The sequence below is a fragment of the Sorex araneus genome, chromosome 9 (genome assembly GCF_027595985.1).
Source record: "Sorex araneus isolate mSorAra2 chromosome 9, mSorAra2.pri, whole genome shotgun sequence".
Lineage (NCBI taxonomy): Eukaryota > Metazoa > Chordata > Mammalia > Eulipotyphla > Soricidae > Sorex > Sorex araneus.
The window spans coordinates 24,180,615-24,205,061 of NC_073310.1; the positions used below are offsets into that span (position 1 = coordinate 24,180,615).

General features: G+C 39.2%; 1 non-coding gene across 1 annotated transcript; it reads left to right on the forward strand.

Annotated features, from left to right (window-relative positions):
- The first annotated feature begins 21,859 nt into the window (after positions 1-21,859).
- Positions 21,860-21,929, forward strand: LOC129399029 (small nucleolar RNA U2-30). Its single transcript, XR_008626877.1, has one exon. It is a non-coding gene; the product is annotated as a small nucleolar RNA U2-30 (small nucleolar RNA).
- Positions 21,930-24,447: the final 2,518 nt, after the last annotated feature.

Consider the following 24,447-nt stretch of genomic DNA (forward strand, 5'->3'; position numbering starts at 1 on the left):
TTTGTGAGTGTGGCTGCCAAGCTAGTAGAAAATGGGAGATCTGGGTGGAGGAGGCCCAGTCCTGATCTAAGCAGGCTTGGAGATCTCAGCCCTGGGTCCCGCACACCTGGGTTCCTCTGCCGGTTTCTTCATGTGTGAGGCTCGTCCAAACATGTGGAGAATGGCCTTGAGCATGGCTGTGGCTGGGTTCCGGAGATCTTCGGCTGCCGGGGCTCTGCTCGGGGCAGGGAGGGAAACTCAACCCGCCCTCTCTGAGGGCCCCGGTGAAGATAGCCAGTCACGGGGGCAAGAGATTCTCAAGTAATACATATTTAAAAATATTATTTCTTTTAATTCTGTTGTTTGGGTTATGTTGTGGGGACAGAGACATTTGAAACGTACCTTAAGGAAATTTAGGTATTTTCCAGTTAAGTAAGGATAAAGTCTACTTTAGGTATAGGTGTAGGTATTCAGGCATGGTGATATGAGAACAGTTCGTAGGTAGATTAAATAATGATGCAGTGTGAATGAAGGTTAGAATGCAAGTAAGAATTAAGGCTGTGCACATAAAATATTACATTTTATTATTTGTGGGAGAACTTGGACATAAACTAACTTTTGGAGCAGACTTAAAAGAAGTATGATAAATATGGAATAAATGACGTATATTTAGAGTATGCAATCTGGTACCCTTTGACATGTGTATATGTTATTGATATTATAAGTTAGGTCAAGATAATAAGCATATCCATTAGCTCTATAACATCTTCTCATGGTCCCTTAATGGTATTTGTCTATCTGTTCTCTATTTGATATAAACCACTTATTGCTATTATTTATCATTTGTTTATATTCATTTATAATATTTTGTATTCATTAGGTATTTTTCATATCTTACAATGCCAATGTACTTTATTTCTGTCACCATAAGTTTACTTTCAGTCTTTTTAATATTAAGTAAAGGAAATCACGAAGTTGTACTTTTTGATCTGAGACCACTTTTGTTCTGGGCCAGTGCATGCAAGACAAGTGCCTGAGCCACTACATTATCTCTCTAGTCCCATAAAACATATTTTATTTAGATGGGAATGCTAAAGATTTGTTATACTTACCAGACTTTATGGAATATTTTCTTAAAGTTTTTGCATATACTTGAAAAGCTGTGTTATCTATTTTGTTTGGAGAGGTCAGGCTAGTTCATAATGGTTGTCAGTGCATCTATGTCTTCATTGATTTACTCTCTACTTGTTCTATCTTAGAAAAAGAATCACTGAAGTATCTGTCTAGGAGAAGGAATTTATGCACTTTTCCTCACATCTAGAAGTTTTTACTTAATGAATTTTGAGGTTAAGTTCACAAACATGCAGTACTTTTATGTTTTCTTGATGTATCGATCTTACCATTTTAAAATTATTTTCTTTATCCCTAGTAGTTGTCTCTGCTATCTGGGGCCAGGATTGTAGCTCAGTAGAATAGTATATGCTTGCATATAATTGAACATATGTGAGGTTTGAGCCCTCGACATGCAAAAATGTATATAAATATATACTGTGTAATAATATACAAGTATATATTACTTCTTATTAAAATACTTTATTGTTATTGTATCTATTCTTTCTTTAGATTAGTGTTAATGTGCTACATTTTTCAGTCTTATACTTTCAACTATTTTTTTTTAGAATAAGGTTTATTTAAACTTGACATTCTAGAGTACTGGGGTTTATATTTATTTATTTATTTATTTATTTATTCTTCTTGGATCACACCTGATGATGCACAGGGGTTATTCCTGGCTCTGCACTCAGGAGTTACTCCAGATAGTGCTTGGGGGATCATATGGGATGCCAGAGATTGAACCAGGGTCGTGCAAGGCAAGGCAAACGCCCTACCCGCTGTGCTGCCACTCCAGCCCCAATCAACTTTCATATCTTTATATTTTAAATTGATTATTTTTGGGCTTACCCAAAAGGGAAAAATAGAAAGGTATAGACAATGTAGATAGCATGCTTGTGTATTGTTTACAAAAGTATAGTTGGATCTTATCTTTTAGTCTAATCAGAATTTGTTTTCCTGTATTTTTTTCTTTTTTTTTGCATCACACATGGCAATGCTCAGGGGTTACTCCTGGCTCTGCACTCAGGAATTACTCCTGGCGGTGTTCGGGGGACCACATGGGATGCTGGGAATCGAACCTGGGTAGGCCGCATGCAAGGCAAAGACCCTACCCGCTGTGCTATCTTCAGCCCCCAGAATTCCTGTTTTTTAAGTGAAACACACACACACACACACACACACACACATATATCATGAGACTATTTACAACAAAACTTAAAATACTTAAACACTTAATTGTATTTTCTAATATTTACTTTGTCTCAAATAGTCATTTTTCTGTACTTTTCTGTCAGATTTTGTAACAATTGAGTATTTTTAAGTTTTATTTAATATGTACTTTTGATTTCTGAATGATCACTATTTACTGTGTTACCTTTGTAGTTGCTTTAGGAGTTGCTGTGTATATCTTTGACATGTCACAATCATACAGATATATCAAGACAGTAGTATAAAATTTTACAAGAATACATTTCTATTTTTGTTTTCCTATCCTTTGTTCTCATTTTGTGCTGTACATTTTATTTCTAACAAATATTACAAAGCATTTTTCACATTGCTGTTATTTTGCCTTAAGCAACCAATTATCATTTAAATAGATTCAATTTCTGAGAAAAAGATTCTTTCACATTTACTTATCCATTTACCGTATGTAGTGCTCTTTATTTCTTGGTATAGATTCCAATTTCCAGTTCTTGTGACAGTCCTCTACTGAAAGGTTTCCTTAGTTTATGTTATAGTGAAGGTCTACTAATGCCTATTAATTTTTTCCACTTTTATTTGTGTAGACAAATTTTTATTTATACATGATTTTGAATTTTTATTTCTATTGAATTTAAAGTAGTATATTGGTAGATGTTTTTCAACACTTTAAAAAAAATCTCTTCTGGGGGATGGAGCAATAGCACAGCGGGTACGGCGTTTGCCTTGCACACAGCCGACCCGGCTTCTAATCCCAGCATCCCATATGGTCCCCTGAAAACAGCCAGGGGTAATTCCTGAGTGAAGAGCCAGGAGTAACCCCTGTGCATCGCCGGGTGTGACCCAAAATAAACAACAACAAAAAATCTCTTCTGAGTTGATTTGTTTACTCTGAGATGTTTGCTTTTTTCCAAATCATTATTTCTTTGTACATCATCACTATTTTATTTTCTGATTTCAAGATTTTATTTTTACCATAACTTTCAAATAATTTTTTTTTGGATCACACCTGGGAGTGCTCAGAGCTTACTCCTGACACTGCACTCAAGGATCACTCCTGGCAAGGCTCTGTATGGGGTACAAGGCAAATTCCTCACCCTTTAAATAGTATCTGTAACTGTTTTCTTTATATATACTATTGGTGGTAAGAGGTTGCTTACAGTATTGAAATAGTTCATAATTTTGAGGGTCTTTGGGAGGCGAGGGGGTGGGCCATCACCAGCGATACTCAGTGCTTACTCCTGAAGTTTCATTCAAGCATCCCTCCTATTGTTCTCAGAGGACCATATGCAAGGCAAGCATCTTAAGCCCTGCCCTAAATTTCACACCCTGTGTTCGTAATTTTAGAATTCTCAGGAAGGATCAAATCTTTGTCTCAGTCTTTTTGAGACAGCAAATATATTAGACTACTGATCATCTTGGACTTATTTCAATTTGGAAAATATTTTTAAAACTTACTCTAAAACTATAGTTTCTGCAGGTTGACTTTAGGTTGACCTTGTGACCATTCACTACTTTCAGACGTTTGCCTTGCAATTTCTCCACCTCTCATGGAGAGCCCGGCAAGCTACCGAGAGTATCTCACCGGAATGGCAGAGGCTGGCAAGCTATCCGTAGTGTATTCGATATGCCAAAAACAATAACAACAAGTCTCACAATGGAGACATTACTGGTGCCCGCTCGAGCAAATCGTTGAGTATCAGGGATGACAGTGATAGAGTGATACTGTAAAACTATAACAACTTTGGTAGCATTTTGGACAATGATAAAATAGGGGATAAATTAATGATTATGGAAACCAATTGAGAAATATGACAACAGTATAATTTAGCAATAAAACTTAAACAGTATAAAATGTAAAAAGAACCACTGGAAAGATATTTATAAAGTATTACTTACTGTTTGAACATTCTGAAAAAATTTATGTGTGACAGAAAGAATTAAGAGTTCTATTTGTGGGGCTGGAGAGATAGCACAGCGGGTAGGGCGTTTGCCTTGCACGCGGCCGACCCGGGTTCAAATCCCAGCATCCCATATGGTCCCCTGAGCACGGCCAGGGGTAATTCCTGAGTGCAAAGCCAGGAGTAACCCCTGTGCATCGCCAGGTGTGACCCAAAAAGCAAAAAAAAAAAAAAAAAAAAAAGAGTTCTATTTGTTTAGTGTGTGCAGTAAGTTTGTATTGTAGAAGCAACACACAGAATCACTTGTATCACTTGTATCACTTGTCTTCCCATTAATTTTTGATTTGCTCGAGTGACGCCAGTAACATCTCCATTGTGACGTCTCTATTCCATAACATACAGAATAGAATCCAAATAGAACAATGTTTAAGATGTTGGAACTTATCTATAAGGACTTACAGTAGGATAACCAATGAAAAAGATAAAAAGGCTAATTAAATTGGAAGAAATAAAGCCCCAAAATGTAAAAGTTTCAAGAAGTTAGAGAAATGTTGTGTGTCATGTCGAGAAAGGTAATATTGACAACTGATTACTTTTAAATTTTCAAAAGACTTCCAATAAGAAGTTTGAGTCAGATCTTTTGTATGTGGAAGGCTGTATAGAAAATGAAGGAAATAGTGACAATAGAAACTTTTTAAAAAATGTGATTAGAACAGATATATAGATAAACTATGATACATCTACACAATGGAATACTACACAGCTGTAAGAAAAATGAGGTCATGAAATTTGCCTATAAATGGATAGATTTGGACAATATCATGCTGAGTGAAAAGAGTCAGAAGAGGGGCAGATATAGAATGACTGTATTTATTTATAGGATATGAAAAGAAAAGTATGACACCCAATGCCAGGGAAAATGGGCCAGGAGGACTGTCAATGGTTGGTCAATGGTGTGGGAGAATGAAGGCAGTTAAGATAGAGGAGGATCCACTATGACAATGATCACTCTGGACAAGAACTAAATCTTAAAATCAGGTAAACGGATCCTGGTATCACTGTTATCCATTGCATATTGATTTGCTCCAGCAGGGACCAGTAACGTCTCCATTTTGAAATTTGTTGTTACTGTTTTTGGCATATCTAATACACCACGAGTAGCTTGCCAGGATATGCCATTCGGGCAAGATACTCTCGGTAGCTTGCCAGGCTCTCCAAGAGGGGTGGAGGAATCAAACCCAGGTCAGCTGTGTGCAAGGCAAACCCTCTACTTGCTGTGCTATAGCTCTAGCCCAGGTAAAAGGATATACATGACAATCTTTCAGCAACTGTATTGCAAATCATAATGCCTAAAATGAGCAAGAAAAAGAGACAGTGAGAAATGACAGGTGCCTGCCATGAAGTCAGATGGTCTGGGCTGGCTTAAATGGGTCTGAGGAAAACTGGGGACACTGGTGCTAGGAAATTACACTGGTGGAGGGATGAGTGTTGGAACACTGTATGACCGAAAGGCAATCGTGAACAATTTTGTATTGCTCTATATCACGATGATTCCATGAAAATTGTAAAAAATTAAAAAGAAAGATGGGTAGAGCAAGTAATGAAGTGATCTTTATGTTTAGAATTGAAGACATGAGTGGAATTTAGAGGACTAGATAAAAACAGAATATGAGTGGGGCCGGAGCGATAGCACAGCGGGTAGGGCGTTTGCCTTGCACGCGGCCGACCCAGGCTCGATCCCGATCCCTGGCATCCCATATGGTTCCCCAAGCACCACTGGAAGTAATTCCTCAGTGCAAAGCCAGGAGTAGCCCCTGAGCATCGCTGGGTGTGACCCAAAAAGCAAAAGAAAAAAAAAACAGAATATGAGTGACTGAGGTCTTATAAAGTAATAAAAAGGAAAATAATTGCTCTGTGCTGAGCATCTACTCAGAGACCATGTCCGTCGAGATCTTGATGACTTTGAGTTTAAGAATAAAAAATAAGAAACATTGGAAATAGCTGAAAGGGTTATAGTGTAGGTATTTCAATTTCTTGAAGTCCCTTAAGAACTGCTGGGAAAGACATCTGAGCACCACACCAGGAGTATCTCTTGAGCTCCACCACATGTGGCCCCCAAACAAAACTACAATCATACCCATGATGAAAAGTAAGTAAAGGAAGAAAAGCAACACTTTTAGATCCGTAGTGTACATTGCTACTTGCTTAACACATTTCATAAAATTCATAAAATTTATACTTATGATCATTACTGATATCATTACCATTTCACATTACAATAGAGAAAAATACAAGCTCAGAAAATCAGAATAACCAATGTCATATGGCTAGTGACATCCAATTATATCTTAATAAGGCATACATAATGGTTAACTCCACTAAGCCAAGCAGTGGAAGGTGTTGGGTTTGAAAAAGGTGGGTTTTTCTTTGACCATACACAAAAAGAACAGAAGTAAATAAAACTTTAAGTTCAAACTAGTTTATCTGTTACTGAATTTCCTAAAAATTTTCCTAAAAGGTTTGAGTTTATTGGTTTTAAACTTTAAAATTTGGAAGAACGTCAACTATATATCCACTTGGGATTGGATATACAGATCTTCCTCATTAAGTTCAATAACTTTCAAGGGAAGAAAGGTAAGTACCAGATGATCTTACTCACATGTGCCATATAAAAAAACAAAGAAGGAAATTATCCTGTTTAAAGACAACGACCCCGTGGTTTTTGAATCCGAAACTGAAGTTACTGGGTGAGACAAGAGGGGAGGAATAAGGGGACTAGGAGTTTCACCAGGAATAGTAGGGGTATGGGTGCACTGGAGTGGTGGTAAATGACAGTATTTATGTACATCAAAAGCATGAATATAAACACAATTAAAATAATATCACATTAATTATAATAAAATAAATAAGTCCAGTCAATTTTTTAATCTTAAAAATTATCTTATTTATAATGCATTGTAGTACAACAGAAATGACTCTTTTCTGAAGTATTTTGAAAGGACAAGACTCATGATATTTAACCCTCTATTCATGAAGACAAATGATCAATACAAAAAGGACTGTCTTTATTAAATCTTTTAACTGCATATTTTAAACAGTGTGAATTAATTTCATTTATTTGGACAAAAATAGTTTATATGTAAAATGAAACTAAAAAGGTAATTAACAATTTATGATTTTAAGGTTGTGTTAAAATTTCAAATAGTAAACAAACACATACTATAGAGTTGCCTAAGAGAACAGAATGGGGTTTTTTTTACTTCTTTTTGGGGGTCACATCCCGCAATGCTCAGGGGTTACTCCTGGCTTTACACTCAGGAATCACTCCTGGCGGTGCTCAGGGTACCATGTGGGATGCTGGGGATTGAACCCGGTTCGACTGCATGCAAGGCAAACACCCTACCCACAGTGCTATCACTCCAGCCCCTAAGAGAATAGAATATAAGAAATTATTAGTGTGAATTGTGCCAAAACTCACTTGGCAGCTGAAAAGTACTGCATTGGAGAGTGGTTAAAATTAATCAGAGCAATAAATAGAGTAAGAAGCTGCTACACAATGACAACAAAACAGTAACACTGGATCTGAATGATAGTACTGAAGGCAAGGCATTTGCCTTGCAGGCTGCAAACCCAGCTTTGACCTACAGCACCCCACGTGTTGCCTGGAGCTTCACCAGGAATTATCTTGGAGAACAGAGCCAGGAGTAAGCCCTGAGCACCTCCAGTTATGGTCTCCTAAAATAGCAATTCATACTTATGCAGTGGTTACGGTGTCTCAGATACTTCCTAAATAATTCAGTCGTAATATCTTAAGTAGTTCTGTTGCTTTTGCTGTTTTATAGTTGAGAAAACTGAGGTACAGGAGTTAAGTAACACAGCGAGTTATCAAAATTGATGAAACTTATCCTCAAACTATAAACATAAAAGATAGAATATTAGTTTTTTTCTATTAGTCCCAGGTAATATAATTTCATATCATAAAGAGAACTTAATAAGAACTTTGGTTTCCAGTTCAGTATTCTCTTCTGCATGAATATTGACCATATGCTACTCAAAAATCATTTATTTGGTCAACAAATGTTTATCCTGAACTTATTACTTTTAATACATTCTCCTATTAATTAGTGATACAATGAAATATGAAGTGTGCCCTTTAGCACAGCGGGTAGGGCGTTTGCCTTGCACAAAGCCGACCTGGGTTCAATTCCTCCTTCCCTCTTGGAGAGCCCGGTAAGCTACTGAGAGTATCCCACCCGCACAGCAGAGCCTGGCAAGCTACCCATGGCATATTCGATATGCCAAAAACAGTAACAACAAGTTTCACAATGGAGACTTTACTGGTGCCTGCTCAAGCAAATTGATGAACAATGGGATGACAGTGCTACCGTGCTACAGTGCTACCATTTATTATGGACCATAAATAACTCACTAACTAAACAAAGATAATATAGACAGATAATATACAGATGATGATAGTTCTGAGAATAAAAATAAAACAGTACAATGCCAAATGATTGGAGCAAATTGAGATAGGGTAGGCATGATGGGCTTCCCTGAGGACATGATATTTGCTCTGAGAAATGTATGAAGAAATTATACAAATGAGGAGAGCAGTACAGGCAAGAAGAACATGAACGGTAAGACACTGAGACAGAAATGAGCTAAGCATAGTCAGGTAGCAGACAGCAAGCCAGTGATGCAGAACTAGGAAAGGGAGGGAGAAATGGAAGGAGATTAAGGAGCAGTCAGCAAGCATGTCAGATTATGTATTAGAGAGGATGGGAAGGAATTAAGAGCTTGTTTGTTTTCCTCATCTCACTGAAAACACTCTAGACATTTACTGTTTGGTATGCATTTATAGGTTAGCATTTCCAAAGGCATGTGCATTAAGATTTTTATGCAATCAGTTTAATTATATTATTTTTATGATATTATTTATGATATTTTTATGATATTATTCTTACTATAAATATCCATAAAGCTCCAGGATTAACATATCATTTTAATCATAATTTAGAACCCAATAAGATAAAAATGAAACAGAATATGATCTCCCAGCACTGAAAAATCTAGCAGAAAATTTAGCAGAAAAACAGTTCACATTAATATGCGGTACGTACTTCAGGAGACACAGCAGGATTTTAGGTTCTAGTGTACTATGTGACTGTAGATTCACAGAATCATAATGTTAGAAGTGGAGTGCAGTTCAGTGATCATCTCATTTTACAAATGAAGAAATTGGAGAACAGCCAAGTCATTCACTTGCCCAGGGTCATAAACTTCATTAAGCAGAGCCAGAATGAAATTATTCCTGTAAGTAAGATGCCTTAGAAGGGAAATAGAAAATTTTCTCCATTATATTCATTGCTTTTGCCAAAGCATTTCATTCTATACTATAGTAATTCATTGACGATGAGACCCGTATTTTATGCAACTCAATGATCATTCCATCTATAATGCTTTCCTTATTTCTTCTCTTGCAAAAGTAGATTGATCATTTTGCATTTTTTTTTTTTGCACAGAAAACAGAGAATCTGCCATTCTGAGACTTTTTTTTTGCTTATATCTTCTCCTTTTACCTATCTTTGTACTCTTTGCTCTGTGGGGTCATCCCTCTGTGCTTGTAATGTGAAGTGCTACGCTTTAGCTGCACTATAGATTTTCTCTACTAATGGAAGGTAGAGCATATCTATGAAAACTTTCAAAAGTTAAAATGCTTTAAAGCAATAAGCCAATGAGTATTTATGTGGAAATATTTTTTTAAATTTATTTATTTTTAATTAGTGAATCACCGTGAGGGTACAGTTACAGATTTATACATTTTTGTGCTCATGTTTCCCTCATACAAAGTTCGGGAACCCATCCCTTCACCAGTGCCCATTCTCCACCATCAGTAAACCCAGCGTCCCTCCCACCCTCCCCAATCCCATCTCCCCCCACCCCACCCTGCCACTGTGGCAGGGTATTCCCTTTTGTTCTCTCTCCCTAATTAGGTGTTGTGGTTTGCAATAAAGGTGTTGAGTGGCCATTGTGTTCATTCTCTAGTCTACATTCAGCAGGCATCACCCTTCCCCCGCATGGCCTCTGATACGTGGAAATATTTTAAAGTATTTCCATAACCTAAATATAACCTACCAGTCATCCTAAATATCACCCCCCAAAAACCTTCATATGACACTAAATATATAGTAAAAAATAAAAATAGCATGACAAATATTTATCTGTTAAAAATAATTCTGGGGAGGAATTATGTGAGGTTTCTCTAACTGATTAACCGATTGGGAGTCTGAACTTTTTTCTTTTTTTCTTTTGTATTGTCAAATAATATGATACAAAAGAAAAAAAGAAAAAAGTTCAGACTCCCAATCAGTTAATCAGGCAGATAGTCTCTTGCCCCCATGCCTGGCTATCTTCCCTGGGACCCCTCAGAGGGGGTGGGCTCCAGTTTCCCTCCCCACCCCTAGCAGAGCTTCTGAGGCCGAAGACCTCCGGAGCCCAGCCACAGCCATTCTCAAGGACCCTCTCCACACATTCAGACGAGCCTCACGCAAGAAGGAACTGGAAGAGGAACCCAGGTGTATGGGACCCGGGGCTGAGACCCCCAAGGTTGCTCAGATAGGGACTGGGCCTCTTCTGCCCAAATTCCCCATTTTCCAGTAGCTAGGTGGTCACACCCAGGGACTGCCCCGGTGCTGTGTAATCCCACCAATGGCCAACATCTAGAGACTATAAAACCAAGCTACTGGAAGCAGCTGCAAAGGGGCTGCGCGACATCTTATAGCCTAGTTCTCTCTCTGGGAGAACATTGCAAGCTACTGAGAGTTTCCTGCCCGCATGGGAGAGCCTCGAAAACTCCCCGTGGCATATTCATATGCCAAAACCAGTAACAATGATGGGTCTCATTTCCCTGGTCCTGAATCAGCCTCCAATGTGGCACCATTGGAAAGGACGAGTAAAGAGAGGCTTCTAAAATGGCTAGGACAAATGGAGACTTACTGGGATTGGTCGAGAAATTCGACAATCAACGGGATGATGATGATGATGATGATGATGATGATGATGATGATGATGATGATGATTGTAGGATGACATTACTTTGTCCTTTCCCTCCTTGCCACAAGTAGCTTGTCCCAGTTTTCCCCAGAGTTTAGGCTTACCCCAGTCACACCCATCAAGGTGTTCCCGAATCTCTCCCATCCCTTTGTTTAGCTATAATCACTTCTCCATGCTCTCTTCCCCAAAAGAGTTAATCCGCAGCTTTCCCTTAATCTGACTCTGCTAATTTGTAAGGTCAGAGCTTCTTGGGATACTGAATTTATATTATATAAGTTAATATTGCCATTCTCCTCTTCTTGTGCCTTTTGAATAATTTACTTTAAAGCTATGTCTGTTTTGTATAGACACAAGAAGACAATATTATGTTCTTATAATTTGGGAATTAATTGGCCTCGCATATTATTCCCTCCTGGGCATCTGCTTTCTCCACTTAAGCCTCAGTTGCCCTCAGTTCCTAGCACCCCAAAAGCAGGGTCCTGACGAGGGACGGGAAGGATCCAGGGCAAGCGGTGAGTTATGTGCTACCCTGGCATCGAGATGGGCCTGGCCAAAGTGCCTAATTCTTAACTATAAGTTAAGAGCTTGATCATAGACAAATGCTGTCATGATCCAATAGTAATTATGAGAGTAGGACCCTGCCAGGGATAGGAAAAACTGATCTGGCCTAGGCACTGTAGTCTGAGATTGAGATGGCCCCAGGAGAGCAATTCTATAAGCTTTAATGCATCTCTTATTGTGTCCATACAAAATAATTAATATCATGAATTCTTATATGTTTGCTGGCTGAGGAGAAGAGAAACACATTCATGGGACTCTGCCCTTGGGTGGATCCTCCTGCTGAAAGAGAATTAAGTCCTAGGAGAAGCATTCCCTAAGGGAAAGGAACTTTACCTTATTGATGGTGACCACACCTATGTGTACACCCCAACCCCCTCATGCTGGGGAGATTTAACTAGGCTGGAAGTGTGGGTTGGGGGGCCAGATCCATGGGGGCCAGATCCACGGGGGCCAGATCCACAGATCCAGAGAGAGACCGAGAGCGGGAGAGAAGCAGGGAGAGAGAATGAAATAAACTGATCGAGCAACCAGTTTGGCCTTCTTCCTTCCATCACCTGCCCTTGACCGACAGCACACACAGCGGTTCCGGGGCACGAACGAGGGCAGTGAGACAGACCCGCCCGGAGAGCCCGAGAGTGCTCGCGCCCCTCATCGAGCTTTAGTTTTTTACAGATGATGATGATGATGATGATGATGATGATTCTTTTGTATTGAATCAGTGTTACAATACAGTTATGAAGCTTTTATATTTATTTGAGCTTTAGCCATACTATGATGGAACACCCATCCCTCCACCAGTGCACATTTTACACATCAATGTCCCCAGCATCCCTTCCTACCCATCCCAGTTCTCACCCTGCCTCTATGGCAGACAATTTACCCCATATTCTATCTATACTTTTGGGCTTTTTAGTTTGCTCAAATTGTCTCACCATCATTCAAGTCTGCCTGCCAAAAGCAGATGCTAGATAATTTATTTTCTATTGCTCACTTTGAATATCATGAGAGGTTGTGCGGCTGCAAAAGGGTTCACATGCTTCTGGAATTCTAAAATTATAAATAGTTGGGGTCCAGAGACATCTCTATAAGGCACTAATCCATTTTGGGATGCAACTGGGAGTCTTTGGACCAGGGCCTCTGGTGTGTTGAGATGGTGCCTGGAGGCAGATTGTGGGCATGAGGACCAGGACCTCAGCCAGCAGGGAGCCTGGGAAGAAAGGCCTGACTGCTCAGCCACTGCCTTGCAGCCTGGAGTCTTAAGTCCTGGAACCCACATACTTGGACCTTGCTTCTGGAGGCTCTTGCTTGCCGGGGTTTCATCTGGAGTGATCGTGAACTTTTTTTTATTATGGCTGCTACAAAAGAGAATCTGAATTATTCATTTTTTTCCTTTTAAAAAATAAATTTAAAAATCTCTGATTTCATTTCATTAGCCAAAGTATTTTTATTTATTTATTTATTTATTTATTTTTTGGGGGGCTCACACCCAGTGATACACAGGGGTTACTCCTGGCTCATGCACTCTGGAATTACTCCTGGTGGTGCTTTGGTGACCATATGGGATGCTGGGAATCGAACCCAGTTCGACCACGTGTAAGGCAAACGCCCTACCTGCTGTGCTATCTCTCCAGCCCCAAAGTAAGTATTTTTAAAAGTGAAGTATCATAACACAAACTTTTAACCAAGGAGGAGTACCTGGATTTTTTACTTTTAGCCCTAAGAAAAATGTCCCCACATGCATACCTGCAGGGAGTCACTTGCCATTCTGACATGAAGATGAAACACAAGTATATGGAAATACTTGCCTAAATAAAGTAAGGCTAAAGGATGGTGAAGGAAGAGAAAAGTCTGATTCAATAATGAAGGTGAACAAATCTGAGGACTTCTCTACATAACTTTTCAGAGACTTCTTAGCAGACTTGGTCTTCTCTTGTTCACAGCAGTGACTAGATTAGCTTCGAACTGGCCTTTACATGACCTCTTTTTATGGTTCTGTAGTAGTTATCCCATGATAAGCTACATAAGTATGACTCTTTTCCTCCGGCTCTGTTTTTAGGGAAAATTCACACTAACATGTCATCTATTTTTTTACATTCCAATTTCTCCCTATCAGATCATTTTTGTATCCTGAAACAGTATTTTGTAGTTGTCACTCAACAAGTGTACTGACCTATTTACAATGAAAATATTTGAGTTAATTTGTTGAAGAAGTGATGATGTGGGCTGCAGTCTCTATTCTCAGGCATTTTACATTATATTTGGATGTTTATGACATGCACCAGTGGTCATCAATTGGTGAAGAAATTGAGTGGTAAATGAGTGGTACAGGAAAACTATGCTACAAGGGATCATGGAGATTGTAAATAAGATCTGGTCGTGAGGAATAGAGGAGAATTTTTGCATTCTACAATACTTCGTCCCTCTCAGAGAGCCCGGCAAGCTAGGTATGAACACTGCATGGCAGAACCTGGCAAGCTACCCATGGCACATTCGATATGCCAAAAACAGTGACAACAAGTCTCACAATGGAGACGTTACCGGTGCCCACGAGCAAATCAATGAACAACGGGACAACAGTGCTACAGTGCTACAATACTGAAACGTATTTTTGTAAAGAGAGAAGAAAGAAGCAATGCTACAAATATAAACCACATGATTTCTACCTTACAAATTTCCAGATGATGTCAAAAGGCCTTTAAGAAGAAATTTCCACTATGAGTAAGTCATCTCCATAAAAAGAGAAGACTATAACTAGCCATGTCAGAAATGGACAATTGTTTGACTTTATGTCAACAAATAATGTCACAGTGAAGAAAGAACTTGTGAGTTTCACTTAGGCCACATAAAGTGAACACACATCATTTCCTTTCTCAGTGAAGTTTATAGAATGGAACATGAAGATATATGGTTTGTTTTGTTTTTTTGTGTGTTTTCCTTTGAGCTCACAGATCATCTAAGCAATTTTATTAGGTATTTTGGGTAAGAATTATGGGGCCAGAGAGATAGTATAAAGGTTAAACATTTATCTGCATGTAGCAGTTCAAATCCAGATACCACATAATTTCACAATTTTATTTTATTTATTTTATTTTTATTTTTATTTTTTTTTCGCTTTTTGGGTTACACCCAGCGATGCACAGGGCTTACTCCTGTCTCTGCACTCAGGAATTACCCCTGGTGGTGCTCAGGGGACCATATGGGATGCTGGGAATCAAACCCGGGTCAGCCACAAGCAAGGCAAATGCCCTACCTGCTGTTCTACTGCTCCAGCCCCGCAATTTCTCTACTTTGAAACTCATCATGGTCAGGGAACACAGATAAACAAGAAAAAATATAGTTCTATACTTAATGTAATGAGGAACTGGAATCAGAAAAAGAAAGAGGACAGAATTTCTAGATGAACTCAGTATTTGAAAAGAATTCAGATATCTTAATTTTGTGTTAAGAATTGGAATGGTTAGGAAAGAGTAATGTCACAACAGCAGAAGGGGAAACATTTTAATAACGGACAAAAAATATAAAGAGCAAACTGGCTGATAATGTTTGAAGTTCTCTACAATCAGACACTAGTATTATTACTGGAGTGTAGAAGAATAGAGTGATTCTAGAAAGGCATACAAGAAAGAGATGGATGAGAATGAAAAACAAAAGGAATGAGAGTTCTCAAGAGAGAAGGACCATGCTCCAAATACTGGAGCCACTGACAAACTTTGAAAGGGAGAGCAGATCTAAGCAGTTTATGTGTGCAAATTATTTCTCCTATGACTGGATATAAGTTGAATATTTTTTCCTTAGAAAGAATAGTTTCTGTATATTTTTAAATGTAAGTACTGGGATAAAGGTGGGAGGTGAAGATGAAAATTTTTGGTTAGATGAAAATTCAAAAGGACAGGATTGAATAATTATAATTATACTATGTATATAATTATATTATGATTTATGAACTAAAATCATCACTTAATGGAATATGTGTGATTCATGGAAAAAAGTGAAATATAAATCCTATCAGCCAAATTTAACTTTAAAAGCACTGCTAATTCCATTTAACATTTTAATCTTAAACTCATTTATTTTATAGAAATGCAACTATATTTTTCTAACAGTTTGGATCTTCCTTGAGGGCATTACCCACGTTAGAAGTAATTTATGGTGATGTCTCTTCTTGGAGTCTCAACTACTTAAAAGGTATTAACATAAAGTATCTTGCTTGGTTTCAATCACTGCAATAAATTTCCCTTCTTGATTGTTTTGCACAGCCTGGAGCCATAGCACAGTGAGTAGGGGGGTTGCCTTGCACGTGGCCAACTCGGGTTCGATTCCTCTGCCCTTCTGGGAGAGTCCGGCAAGCTACTGAGAGTGTCTCACCCACACGGCAGAGCCTGGCAAGCTACCCGTGGTGTATTCGATATGCCAAAAACAGTAACAACAAGTCTCACAATGGAGATATTACTAGTGCCCGCTCGAGCAAATTGATGAACAACAGGTTGACAGTGACAGTGACAGTGACAGTGATTGTTTTGCAAATACCTTGTTGAAATCTAGAACTCGTTCAGCAACTTTAGTCACTTTTTAATTATGAATATCACTCTAGACATTTGAAACCCCAAGTTTATACCCAGTCCACGGTGCTCTCTTCCCTGACTGAGGGCTAGGTAGAAGTGTTCGGAACAGATACAGCATCTTCTCATATCCTCTCTCCTTTTAGACTAATTTTTTAAACACAGGGGTCATGGAAATTTTTTAAAACAAATTGAATTTAATTATTCTTATAGCTTAGGAAACATGGTCACCATATTGTAAATGTTTATGGCTGTGATGTATACAGATATTGTATCTCATTACCACCAAAGTACCCCAAACTCTCCCATTATCCTTCTGTGATTTCAGTCCTTCTTTGTTCCTCACCTGCTCTGTCCACTTACTCATCTGTTTTGTAACCCAAAGCCAAGGGTTTGTCATTATTCAATACTGTCTGGAAGAGAATCTAAAAAGGGTAGATGTCTCTGTGAACTGCATGAAATCCAGCCCTTTGCTTGTTGCTTCTCTTTGTTTCTCCAATCAGTCCTCACCCATTCTGTGTAGCAGTTGTGAATTGGTGACTCTAATTTTAGATTTGGATATTGCTGCTTATATTTTCATCTTATTGGATCTTCATCTCTGTAGGATAGCCTCAGGTAGATTAGGTTTATTGGGTTGTTCTCATCACAGTGGTCCCATTCCTCTGTGTTTATTGGTAACTTCTTTCTTAGTGTTCTGTTGACTTGTAAATATTGTTTTTCTCTTCTCCTTGAGTCCTTTGCATAGTTTATTCAGAGCCATGTCCTTTTTGTATGGACACAGGAAGACTTAGCAAATGTTATGCTTTTGTAATCTGGGAGTCCTTTGACTCTACATATTTTCCTCCTGGGCATCTGTTCTCTTGACCTAAGCCTCAGCTGCCCTTACTTCCTAGCATCCCCAAAAGCAGGGTGCCGACGAGGGACGAGATGGACCCAGGGCAAGCGGTGAGTTGTGTGCTACCCTGGTATCAAGATGGGCCTGGCCGAAGTGCCTAATGCTTAACTATAAGTTAAGAGCTTGGTCATGGACAAAAGCTGTCACGATCCAGGAAGTAATAACTAGATTCTGGCCCTTCTAGGGTGAGGAATGATTATTCTGGCCTGAGTGCTGTAGTCTGAATCTGTGGCAAGATGTTGCCAGGAGAACTGCCTTGCAAGCTTCAATGTATCTCTTGCTATGTCCATGCAAAAGTAACTAGTATTAAGATGTGAATAAGTTCTTGGACTAAGGAAAGGCGAAAAATCTTAAGAGGTATTTTGCCTGCTGGCAGTCAGGAAGGGCTTTCTTATGTTGATTTTGCTACCTGACTTTGTCTAGCCTAGAGGGCAAGGTGGCAAGAGACAAGTAGGGGGAGAGACTAGTGAAGAAGGAGATTCCAGAGTGAGGAAAGATCGAGAGGGGGGCGGGGAGAGAAAACGAAGAGACAGAAGTGAATGGAATAAAACAGCAACTGATCAATCAACCGGTTTGGCTTTCATTTCCTCCTCCATCTGCCCCATGGCCCCGGCTGCTCGGACTTGGCGAGAGGCCCGGGATTGAACAGAAACCCCTGAACACCTGGGGCAGCCGCTGGGGTTCTCTCCCCGTCGCCCCCTGCCAGGTATTTTTGACACATCTCCTGAATTTTGCTGCTAGATAGATCTCCTTTCCATTGTGTCCTACTCTACTCCTATAAATATCAGTTGATTATAAATATCATCTGAAACTGAGCTAGATGTGTGTCTTTCAAATCAGCAAAAATAATTGGAAAGGCAAAAACTTCAAAATAAAGTAGGAAAATAAACAAAAATAAACAAAAACACATTTATTTCTGTAGCAAAGGAAATAGTTGAATGTTCAATGGGCAAAATAAAGTAGCGTCTACGTGAATACATAAGTCTTCAGTTATATCACCTTAAAATCATTGCATAAATGGCTATATACTTCATAGAAAATATATAATTTGTATGAATACATGAATTACGGTAATGAAGTCCAAAATGAATAAAATTCATGGGGGAGACTGCAATGCTTTTTGTCTTGATATTCTTGAGACAAAACACTTGAAGAACTAGAAGGGAATAAGGATGTCCTAGTATTAAGGGCAGTGACTCTCATAGGCAGGGGCATGACCTGAGTTTGATTAGAACTCAATGCTTCTCTGAGCGCCTGAAGCCCTAGACTGTGAATCAGAGAAGAAATAATTGAGTGGTACAATATCCGTTCATTTTTTTATGGAGGAAAAGTTAATAATAGTAATTATACCATTTATAGAAAGAATCATATTCTAAGGATTTTATGTACATAGCTGAAATTTACTCCATAAGAGAAATGTCATTTGCACACCCTTGATAATGTTCAAAGTTAAATAATTTGTCCACAGTAAATAAGATGGTAATGACATTTCATTTTCTTTCTCAGACATTATATGACTGGGGGAACAAAAAGTTTTATTTGTGTTTGAAACTGGATTCCCAGACCTGGGAGTTTGTTCATACATTCAAAATTAATTTTGCTCAATTCTGATAATACCTACCTGGAGATAGCATCCGATTCCACGGTGTTAATGTTCTGATGCACTCCACTCCAGATGGAGACTACTGAACACTGCAGGTCTTTACCTGCACTTCGCATCAAACGGTTATAAATAAGAGGTTCTAAGACTCTTTTCTCAGGCTCAGAACAGCTGATAACATTCAGAAAACTTGCTTACCCACTGGAAATGTATTCATTGTAAAGCATTTTACTTAAGAACATCCAGTTGGAAAGGAAAGAGTATGAGGAAAGATAAGAAAGCTTCCAAAACAAAGAACATGAGAACTGGCATTAAGTAGAAAATGTGTCGTATGAGGGGGTTGGAGATAGGACTGGGAGTGGGCAACCTCCACGGTGGAGGGAAGAATTCAGCTGGGAGGAGGAAGTGGCGCTGAAAGGTGGTAAAGTCTTATGAATGGAACCCTATCAGCAACAGTAGTGTAAACCACAGTGCCAAAACTAATAATATAAAATATATATAAATATATATAAAGAGCCTTTATATATACACACATTTATATATATTTGTATATATATATATAGAGAGAGAGAGAGAGCCTTTCTTACATAGGTGAGAGGTAATTGGGTTGGGGGTGGGAGCCGTTGGTAGAGGGAAGTGGATATTAGGGAAGGGATTGGTGTTGAAACACTGTATGCCTAAAACCCAATCATGAATAAATTTGTAATTTTATGGTGACTAATTTTAAAAAATAAAACATTTCCAAGTTAGTTTCAAGTATATCATTCTCTCTGCATATTCACATTTCTATAACGAAGTTATCTGAAGAATCTCCCTTTTAATTTTTATTTTAATATTCACTTAAACTGTAGCACTGTCGCATTGCCATCTTGTTGTTCATGGATTTGCTCGAGTTGGCACCAGTAATGTCTACATCTCAAATACGCTATGGGTAGCTTGCCAGGCTTTGCTGTGTAGGCGGGATACTCTCTGTAGCATGCTGGGCTTTCTGGGAGGGGTGGAGATGTGCAAGGCAAACACCCTACCCTCTGTGCTATCGCTCCAGCCCCTCACTTAAACAAGATTGTAAAATTAGTGATCATTTGTGGATGTCATTTGTTTTGGCCTCCCAAATAATGATCAGAAGATCTGGGCTCCTCCTGGCAATGTGGTTTATAGTGCCTAATTGTTCAGTGCCAAGTATCATCTGGACCATTGTGTAGCTGCTCATGCATCTCTAGGTCTGCAGCAAACAAGGCTCTGCTGATCATGTGGCGCTCCTTTGGAAGTTGGGTAGGTGGCTTTGCAAGTCATTCACTATTTCTCTGACTCCTCAGTAGTAATCTTTTGAATCTACATATGCTCTATGTTTTCCAGAAGTCTTGAACTGGGACAAGATGTTCCAATTCCCTTACCTCACAGTTAGTGCCATTGGCAACCAGCCTCTATCCTTAGGTGCTTCCCTAAAGGTCAGCTTATCGGCACAAGAGACACCTATAAATTTTTCAACATTTGGGAAACTCCCATAAGTTTAGAAGCCAGATATGAGTCATAAATGTAGATAAATATGAAGCATAGAAAATTTCAGTTTCAAGAGCTCTTTAAAGGAAGCGATGGGTGTTAGCACATACAGTCAGAGACACATCCAGTACATTTCATCTCAGATTGCTGAATATTTAGAGAAAACACATTTGTTTCTGTAGCAAAGAAAATAGTTGAATGTTCAAAGGGCAAAAGTAGAAGGAGGTACAGTGGGTGGTCTCCAAGCAAAGTCAGTTAGACTAACTTTTCAATTGAAAGCTGAGGTGGGAAGGCTCACAAAGAGATGAAAGTTCCTAGAGATACAAAGGTGCTTCACCTACTGTGAAAAGGATCAAAGGTAATGCAAATGACATAGAGGAACCAGGGCAGAAGAATCAGTATTAGGGAAGTCTAATCAAGTGCAGCTCTATAGACATATTCAGACACATGCTAAAACACAGGTGAGTAAATAGAAAAGGCAGAAGATAAAAGTGAAGGGAAGTTCCTTTGCAAGACTTGCATATCTGGGTTTGATGCAAGTCTGAAAAATCACTAACCTGCCTGCTCTTACAAGATTAGTTGATGCTCTTTCCCCCCTAATATCTTTCCACTCCGCTCTTTTTCAGCAAAACAAAACAAAACAAAACAAAAAAAACCCAAAAAACTGAGGTAAGAAAAGGCCGACAGATTTGGAGACAACTGCCATTATTAGTAGTCCAATAATTATCTGTTAAGATAAATAATGATCCCAAGATCCCAAGAGTAGAGATATGCTATGTGGAACCAGGCACGTGGGAAAGTGCCAGGGCTAGTCAGGATGAAGAAGGAAGGCAGTGGAAATATGGATAGGATCCCTATTAGAGTTTCTGTGGGAAGGAACAAACCAGGAAGAATAAGACTTAGTGTTGTTGAGTTTGAACAACTTCAGGAGGCTCTGGGTCCAGCTGCTGTCAGGGTTTTTCTGGAACTCTGTGGTAATTAAGGCATGGGACTAGTGACCTGAACTGTAAGAGGCCAATAAGAAATGAGACTGGGGGATGAGCTATGGATTGTTTGATTTGCATACGAATGTGTGTTACTAATGAAGTCTGAGAGTCCCATCCCTTCAGTTAATTTGTTTACTCTCACTAGGAACTGGCTAACTCTGGGAAGGGCCATCTATCTAGGGTCAGCAAGATCTCAATGCCAGAATAGTGAAAATATAATATACAAGAATACATAATTAATTTTGCATGGTCTTTAAAATCATGATTCCATTTTCATTTTCCTTTACTTAACATTATGTTTTTTCATATGCTGTATTTAGATTATTATTAAGATGAACTTTCTGTTGCTTATACTATCTTTTCTCTATTGCTGAGGGTGAGTGAGATGGAAAGAAAGTGTGTGTGTGTGTGCGAGCGCGCGCGCACGCGCGCGCGCGTGTGTGTGTGTGTGAGAGTGCACATGTGTGTGTTAGAGAGAGAGAAAGAAAGAGAGAGAGAAAATAATCAGTTCTGAGCAATGATGAAATGCTTTTATCACTGATCTTTATTCCTATGAGACTTTCTGCACTTGATCTGAACTCTGATATACTTAGAAAAAAGAACTTTAGGGCAGAATAGACAGTATAAGAATAAAGGCACTTGTCTTGCCTGCTACTAGCCTTGGTTCAGATCCTGAGCATCATATATGATTCCCTGAGCACTGCTAGGAGAGATTTCTGAGCACAGACCCAGGAATAAACCCTAAACACCAGGGTGTATTGTTACAAAACTTATAAAGTTTTATTTCCTTCCTACCTTCTTTCTTCTTCCCTGTGTTTCTCAATTCAATAAATCACACCTTGATGCTATTGCCTACTCAGATCCCAAACTTGGAATTTTCCTGAACTCTTTTCTTTCTGAGCTACCCATATACTATTAGTACTATGGAAGGAAAAATACATGATCTACCAGATTATGTTGGTACAAATGTACACAATTGAAACTTTGCCACCTAGCCTATATCCCAAGTTTGGTACTAGGGCTTCTATTTTTAGCCATCCATTTTGTTTTTATTTTTTATTTTTTTGCTTTTTTTTGGGTCACACCCAGCGATGCTCAGGGGTTACTCCTGGCTTTGCACTCAGGAATTGCTCCTGGCAGTGCTTGGGGGACCATATGGGATGCCGGAGATCGAACCCAGGTCGGCCGCGTGCAAGGCAAACGCCCTACCCGCTGTGCTATTGCTCCGGCCCCCCATTTTGTTTTTATACTACACCACAGCTTATGTCCTATTTCAAAGATTTTGCTAGGTTGTTTGTTGGTTAGATGAGGGTATTGCTTTAGTTTGACAGGAGCACATATTTTCCTTTTTTTACCTTTTTGTGAGTCCATTGGAAATATCTTCGGATAGGAACTAAATGGGCTTCCCATTCTGTCAAGTACCAAAGATCTCTTTGCTTTCAAGGGGCAGTGCCCTCCCAAGCAGTGCTCAGGAAACCTAGGAGTGATTCTGGGCCAGAATTGTCCAAACTGAACAGATATTTCAATATTTTGGTGGTCAAATGACCAGACACAACAGTGCTGGGAAGACACCAGGGTCACACTGGCAGTGCTTGGAGACCCTCAAAGCTACTCCTAGAATACTGGGGTCAGGGGATATACTGATAGGGATTGAACTTGGGGCTTTGGGCATTCCAGCTAACTCCTGGCCCCAAGCTTTATTTTTAAAAAGGGGGTGAAAAGAGGTTTTTAAACTTTTCTATCAATACCCAGAAGCCTGGGTTATTTCTTAATATTCAGCTCAGCAGTGTAAGCTTGACTTTTAGAAGCACAACTTTGTGGTCCTGGAGGTCACCAGAGTAATGCCTGGCATTTTTTTATGGGTCTTGGGGCACCTAGGATTGAGCTCAATATTTTTGAGTCATTTCTCCAGTGCCCAAGACATAATTTTTTTCACCAAATTGTTTACTTAAGTAATGTGGGAAAAAATTGGCATAAGGAAAGAATTTTAGGAATCAAGTAAAAATAACCTCTTTATTCAGACCCCAATGCTGATCAGCTGTGGTACCTTGAAAAAGTCGCCTAAAATCTCTCTGAGTCTCGATTTTCTCTAGTGTTAAACCATTTAGGGAAGTTTAGATAAGAAAATTAGCATATTGGAAGCACTGGTATTATAGTAGATACTCTCTAACAAATATTCACTTGTGAATATCTATGGTTTGTTGAATTTAGTCAGTTCTAGCATCTACAGTGAAAAAATCATTTTCTCTGTAAATTTTCTAAGACCCTAGACATCATCTCAAGGATAAAATAATTTTCAAGTGCTGTATATTCTTTAGTATGAATACTTCCTTCTGATAATGCACCTTCTGATCTGCACCACCCCAAGAATATTTTCAAAACTTTTTTTTTTTAATTTAAATTTTATTGAATCACCATGTGGAGGGTTACAAAGTTCTCATGATTATGTCAGTTATACAGTACTCAAACACCCTTCCCTTCACCCGTGCCCATATTCCATCACCAACCACCCCATTATACCTCCCGCCCCCTCCCACCCCCCCAGTCCCCGCCCTTGTAAGTGATAAGTTTCACTTCGTTTACGCTTTATCTTGGTTACAGTCCATGTTTCAACACATAATTCACTATTGTTGCTAGGGTTTCCCCCAAAAAAAGAGAATACAGTCCCACTGTCAAGGAAGCATTTGATGGCTCTCCATTGCTGAGAATGTAGAGATATTAAGTCCCGCTGTTTGTTACATAACTTTTCTATTTTTTTCCCCCCTCGTCCCGCGCCACCGAGATCACGCCTGTTTAGTAATCACCACGCTGCCTGACAAAGGGAAAACAAACCAAAAGAGATGGTTATTTCTCGTCATCAGCCGGCGTGGGGCTCTGGCTTAGTTGATAGTCTGGTAGAATGTCTGCAAGCAGTTTCTGGAACCAAAAGTAATACGCTGGTATCGGCCCCGGCTCAAGATTCCACCAGCGTCCCGCTGTTCCAAGTACATAATAATTTATTCCCTTGCATCCGGTTCCCACGCCACCAGGTCCGTGTCAGCTTAATGGACATCATACTATGGTTAACGCCACGCCGCGTTTTTTCCCGAGAAAGAAGGAT